The sequence below is a fragment of the Podarcis gaigeae genome (assembly GCF_964106915.1).
Source record: "Podarcis gaigeae genome assembly, chromosome: 7".
In the NCBI taxonomy this organism is placed as follows: domain Eukaryota; kingdom Metazoa; phylum Chordata; class Lepidosauria; order Squamata; family Lacertidae; genus Podarcis; species Podarcis gaigeae.
The window spans coordinates 65,557,894-65,565,164 of NC_139683.1; positions in this window are offsets into that span (position 1 = coordinate 65,557,894).

Consider the following 7,271-nt stretch of genomic DNA (forward strand, 5'->3'; position numbering starts at 1 on the left):
CTTGCTCTATAGGCTGAGGGAGCCAGTGGTTGTCCGCAGATAGCTTCCGGGTCATGTGGCCAGCATGACTAAGCCACTTCTGGCGAAACCAGAGCAGTGCACAGAAATGCCATTTACCTTTCTGCCAGAGCGGCACCTATTTATCTACTTGCACTTTGATGTGCTTTCGAACTGCTAGGTTGGCAGGAGCAGGGACCGAGCAATGGGAGCTCACCCCATCGTGGGGATTCGAACTGCCAACCTTCTGATCGGCAAGGCCTAGGCTTTGTGGTTTAACCCACAGTGCCACCCGCATCCCAGGTAAACCAATGATGCACATGTTTTAAAATCCAGTTTGATCTGAGTGATGCGTCCAGATTGCTTTTGCAACATTGTTCCCTTTGTGGGTTTTTTAAAAAATGTTACCTTTAAAGATATAACTCTATGGTTTATTAAAAGAGCATGTCTCCCCCCACTCCAAATGATGTATGTTTAAAAACATATGCATTATAGACACCCAGTTATCAGAAAGCTGGGATTGGCTGTAGCTGACTGCTACATATGTATTTGATGTTAAGCCTACATGTGTAATATATGAACTAGTCCATTGTCATGATCCTGTGACAGCTTGTTATGACTTGTGTATTACCCTGAGACGCAACTGTGTCCAGAAATCACCCCTCACACCTCCAGCTCAACGGCTTCATATTATCTGGGTCACAAGTTGGCTTTTCGTTATCTAAAAATACTTGTTGAACTTGTCACAAAACTAGAAGGACGCTGCATATTGCTATCCAAGCTGGCTGGAAAAACCCCAGGCTCAATTTCCCCCAAGCTATATCCATGAAGATTATAATTTACTCCATTCATTATCTGTTAATGGCACTCCCTCCCTTGTTATTTAATTTTAAAACAACAGAACTTTTCTCATTACATGGTCACAATGTTTAGGATTCCACAGTATTGTAGACTAACAAAAAAAACAACCCTTAATTTTCTTAGCACTGGGCCTTATGTAACCAAAACAGCACTGCCCACGCAGAAGGAGGGTGTCTGTACACTCAGGAAAACCCCAAGGTTTGCTAATGTGCTTTTTTTTAAAAAAAAAAAAAAGAGGGGGGGAAACCCTAAAGCGGGGACCCCCACCAGTATAGTCCAATGAAGATTGAGCATATTTAGTGCCCACAGAATACTGATTATTACTTTTTCTTGTATCATAATTGTTGCATTTGTGGGAGAGAGAATAGAACGTGGTATCTAGACCAATAATACTCTATGGCCACCTTTTGTTATGAGACCCACTGGTTGTTATTGATCCTGATTCTATGCATTTCAAAACATGGGAACATGAAGCAGGCAAAGCTTTTCCTGGCAGCGAGTGAGAAAAGTGTCACCTGAGTAATTTCTACATGGAAGAAGGACTAGTAACAGTTGGCAATTCTAGTGCTGTCTAGGATACATCTGCAAAAATCTGTTGGGTGTTAATGTGGAAACAGGTCACAGAAAAAAGTTTTAACAAAAAACCCCTCAGTCATACTAGGATATATTTATTTACTCTTAACTGAATTTATACAGCCAGCCCAAAACGTAAGTTGCTCACAAAATGAATAAAACAATGAAGATTCAATATAAACTACCAAAAAGCTATTAAAAACTAAAAAGCAATGGGTTGACAAATTATGATTTGCCTGAGACCAGCCAATAACTTCATGGTTGTGGCTACAATTGAATCTAGTGAACTCTAGAAAGAAGTATTTAAAGACATTTCTGAATAGCAAACCATGGAAATGAATATGTACCAATAAATTGGCGCCGATCTGGTGGAACGCTCTGTCACAAGAGACTAGGGTTCTGCAGGACTTGACATCTTTCCGTAGGGCCTGCAAGACAGAGCTGTTCTGCCAGGCCTTTGGCCAGGGCACAGTCCTTCTGTAATCTTCATACAACTCTAGCCCAACAGTTGCCATGAATTTGATTCTGAATTGATTTTAGAATGAATTGATTTTAGAATGTATTTCAATTACCATAATTGATTGTGATTTTATGTAAACTGTCAATCCCAACAGAACAACCATTCAACAAGGCAGGCTTAATGCCTGATCTCTACTAAGGATAGAAGCAGATGTGTTACGTAAGATTAGTTTTGAGGGTCTGATAAAAGACTTTGCAATTGGAAAAAGCAGGGGAATTTTTTCCAATAAAGTGGAAGTATAGAAAAATAAACATTGTTTTCCACCTCACTGTAGGTTTTATTTCATTTCGAAAAATGAAATTTTATCATTGTTTATATTTCAAATTAGATATATATGGGGGCACCAAACTCTTTTAAGTACTTATGGTCTTAATCAAGCCTTGCCTAGACTATGGGCTTCTTCAGGAGCTATGCTCTACAGTAATCCTTTATGAATGTAACACCACCCACTCCAATCAGCTCTGGGCTAATTTCTGTTTTCTATGTGAATTTGACATCTTCCGGGAACTCTTCATACTGAAATAGCTGCTTAGATCAGAGGGAGATTCAGACCATTAACCAATAACGGAGGTGGTAATACCACGACTTGATGGTGACAGTTGATGCCTCAGAATCATACAAAAGAGATGCACAATACTGTGTGTGTGTGTGTGTGTGTGTGTGTATGTGTGTATGTAAAGGGACCCCTGACCATTAGGTCCAGTCGTGGCTGACTCTGGGGTTGCTCATCTCGCTTTATTGGCCAAGGGAGCCAGTGTACAGCTTCCAGGTCATGTAGCCAGCATGACTAAGCCGCTTCTGGCGAACCAGAGCAGCACACTGAAACGCTGTTTACCTTCCTGCCGGAGTGGTACCTATTCATCTACTTGCACTTTGACATGCTTTTGAACTGCTAGGTTGGCAGGAGCAGGGACCGAGCATCGGGAGCTCACCCCGTCGCGGGGATTCGAACCGCGGACCTTCTTATCGGCAAGTCCTAGGCTCTGTGGTTTAACCCACAGCGCCACCCGCATCCCTATATATATGTATCCTTTAATGGGAGCCCAAATCTGTCCCATGAACTAGTGACCAAAGGCAAATGACACCTGATGTTAGTCACATAGGTCTGTGCTTTGTTGGCTTGGTTTAAAAAAAGAAAAAAGAAAAACAACAAGGTTGGGACCTTGAGGCCAGATTTGGGGGGATGCCAGATGGACCATAACCCTTTGATCCTGTGTGGGTGGGCCTAAAGATGTAAAGGCTCAAACAGGAAAAGACAGATGTGGGGGGACTTCCCCCATTTTGCCCCAAAGCCTTTCTCCCCCCCCAAAAAACCTGAAGAAGAAGAAAGACTTATGAAATTGTATTTTAGAAAGATGATCAGAACACTTAAGACAAGGTGTTCCTATATTTAGTCCCCCGAAATGATTTCTGAAACTTTTATTTAAGTCAGGTCATTATAATTTCTGTATACTGACTACAAGCAAGCCCTGAGTTGTACACTGAGCAAGATGCATTTCTGCCTTTTGGAGGGCCCTGACATGGTCTGGAGGGAAGGAAGAAGGATGTCATATTTGCATGGGGCCTCCCTTTTGCTGGCTTAGTTCACACTCTCCAACATTTCTTCGATGAAAATAGGTGCATCCTATTCCATAATTATTGTTGTTGTTGTTGTTGCTGCTGCTGCTGTTGCCATCCACTTAATGGTGTTGCAAATTCGCCAGATCTAGGATTCAAAGGCAGAAGTGTAAGTGATGATAACGCAGCATCTACATTTGACGAAATTACGAAGCAAGCAGCACACTTAGAAGACATGAGAGCCAGTGTGGTGTAGTGGTTAAGAGAGGTAGTCACGTAATCTGGGGAACCGGGTTCGCGTCTCCGCTCCTTGTCACACTTCTCTGAAGTCTCTCGGCCCCACTCACCTCACAGAGTGTTTGTTGTGGGGGAGGAAGGGAAAGGAGATTGTTAGCCGCTTTGAGACTCCTGAAGGGGTGTGAAAGGCGGGATATCAAATCCAAACTCTTCTACATCTGAAGGCAGCCCTGTTTAGGGAAGGTTTTAACGTTCGATGTTTTATCGTATTTTTAATATTCTGTTGGGAGCTGCCCAGAGTGGCTGGGGAAACCCAGCCAGATGGACGCAGTATAAATAATTTATTATTATTATTATTATTATTATTATTATTATTATTATTATTATAGCTGGAAAGGTACTTTCAAATGTTGCAGGGTATAGAACATGGATTTTTGTTAGAAGGAGGTAGGGCTTGGTCGGGGCAGGGAAAGGACTTTTGTTGGGAGGGCAGAACCAAAGTAATTGGTCAGTTACTTAAGTATTTCTATTGTTTTACTTGATTGGGGGGGGGATACCCCATCCCGTTTGCAACACCCATGGTATAAAACATCTTTGCATATTTGACCAAGGAATTTGGTCTGGGATTTTGCCAAGTACAGTGGTACCTCTGGTTAAGAACTTAATTTGTTCTGGAGGTCCGTTCTTAACCTGAAACTGTTCTTAACCTGAAGCACCATTCTAGCTAATGGGGCCTCCTGCTGCTGCCGTGCCGCCGGAGCATGATTTCTGTTCTGATCCTAAAGCAAAGTTCTTAACCCAAGGTACTATTTCTGGGTTAGCGGAGTCTGTAACCTGAAGCGTCTCTAACCCGAGGTACCACTGTATATCCCTCCTGCAATGTGACAGCAAAGCTTTTGCACAGCTAGGGTTGCCATATTTCAAAAAGTGAAAATCCGGCAAAAGAAAATTTATTTTTTTGGGGGGGAGGCAAAATTGTTTAGCTTTTTTGAGTATATCTCCAAAACAAAAAGAAAACAAGACACCTCTTGCTTCTTATCTACTTCAAATTCCTCCATCTTCTGCAGCATGTGAAAGAAACTGGTCCATGCCTGGAAATACTCACAGCAAATCAAGAAACAAACTGACATATGAAAGTGTAGAAGCTTGTTTCAATCTGGGCAAGCCTTCAGTTTTTAGAAGTCCATGATAAATATGATTACAAACAGGAAGAAACAGAAACACAGTGATACCTTAGAAAAAGAGGTTGATTCCATTTCATATAGTGTTTTGTTCCTCCGCCCCTCTTTTTCTCAGCTCTTTCTATGGAAATGAGTATTTATCTCTGCTCGGTGCTGTGGAGGACTGGAGGAGTCACAATAATTTTCAGAATAAATAATAATATGTTTTACTACAATGTTGATGGTTTCAGCTTTCTTTGTTTTTGCCTGCTCCTCAAAAGTGGCAAAACCAAAGAGATGCTAGTTTCCTAACAGTTCTGCAGCTTTCAGCTCCATGTGTAACAAAAACTTTGAAGAAGAAATCCCGTTTGTAATTATTATCTGAACAAACTGTAATTTTAACATACCAAACATGACAACTCCATAGTAAACCAAGTTATGCAGAATGCATTTTATGTTCCTAAATTAACAAAGCGATTTTGGAAATGTAAAGAGAGCTAAAGAGAAATATTTCACTTACTTCTTCGTTTTTGCAATATATGCCGTACCCCCTCAATGCCTCCCCCTCCCTGGGATAAAACTCAGGTGTGTGTCTGCCCCCCCCAATGACTTTATAAAAATCCAGAAAATTTACATCTCTAGGTGGGCCTGACTCTGAGGAAGAGGGGCTGCAATTTGCATTGCTTAAAAAGGTCCCATTGAAACGAACAGAAACACTGAATCTTTGAGCGGAGAAGACCAATACAGTGGTACCTCGGCTTACAGATGCTTCAGGTTACAGACACTTCAGATTACAGACTCTGCTAACCCAGAAATAGTACCGCGGGTTAAGAACTTTGCTTCAGGATGAGAAGAGAAATTGCACGGCGGTGGCGAGGCGGCAGCGGGAGGCCCCATTAGCTAAAGTAGTGCTTCAGGTTAAGAACGGTTTCAGGTTAAGGACCGACCTCCAGAACGAATTAATTTCTTAACTCGAGGTATCACTGTAGTGGGTCCAACTGTCAAGACAGCAGTGTCTGCATGTGCTGTGGAGGGAAGTGAGGGGCAGGTGGGGGCTTGTCTGCCTGGAAAGCAGACAAGGAGAAGGAAAACTCTGATCCTCAACGTCTGCTGCCTTGTTGGAGAAGGAGCAAACCATACACAAATCTGGAGCCGAGTCCCTAAAATGGTTTGATGGCACCTTATACATCTCCTGCCGGCAAATCCTGCAGCCAAGCTGGTGCCAAACATATTGCTTTCCTTTCCTTTGGAGCACATCAGCGAGATCAAGAGGGGGTCTTGTCATTTCAGCAGCCCAGGACCTCCATACACAGCCAACCAATGTCTTACAAATTCGCAAAGCAATAATGCATTTGCAAGATCACCTAACTATTAAGGAACCCTTAATACATGCTCTTTGATAATAAATACCTTGCTGGAACCAGACCAAAGTCCATGTAGTCTATGGTTACCAGACGTCCCCATTTCCTGGGGACAGTCCCCAGATTTACAATTCAGTCCCCTGACAAAATCTGTCTATTTAGTAGGAAGTTGAAAAGTGTCCCCAGATTCAGAGTATCCATGCAGAACTGCAAAAAATGCTAAAGATCTCTTTCAATAAAAAACCAGAGGCCTACCTCCTGGGAATAACAGATTTGGATATTCCGCAAAAGAGGAAGGGTATCTTTTTATATGCGACAGTGGCAGCAAGAGTTCTGATCGCGGCAAAATGGAAGAGTAATGAAATCCCCTCTATACAAGATTGGATCCAAAAGCTGACAGAATATGCCAAATTAGATGGTCTATCAGAAAAAATAAAGAATAAATCAAAAGAGGAATTTGTTTCAAAATGGGAGGTTTTCAAAGAATATCTGAAAAATAAATATAGTAGTTTAAATTCTGTTGCAGCATTCGAGGAACTTCAGTAATAGTTGCAAGGTAGATATAAGAAATTAGATATATTAAGAAAAAGTTTAATTATCATAAAAGTGTGTATTGGCAATAATATGAAATCGAAATATGGAATAGACGGGAGGTTGGGTCTTTAGTGTTAAGACCAATATATGTTTTATTGTTTGCTAAGAAGATTATGTGTCTATGGTTATTCCTGTGTGTAATTTGGTATTTGTGTTTTTTTCTTTTTTCTTGCTGTATCAATTAAAAAAAAAAGTGTCCCCAGATTCATTGGAAAAAATCTGGTAACCTTAATGTTGTTGTTGTTTAGTCGTTTAGTCGTGTCCGACTCTTCGTGACCCCATGGACCAGAGCACACCGGGCACTCCTGTCTTCCACTGCCTCCTGTAGTTTGGTCAGACTCATGTTTGTAGCTTCCAGAACACTGTCCAACCATCTTGTCCTCAACCTTAATGTAGTCCAGCCCCTATCAG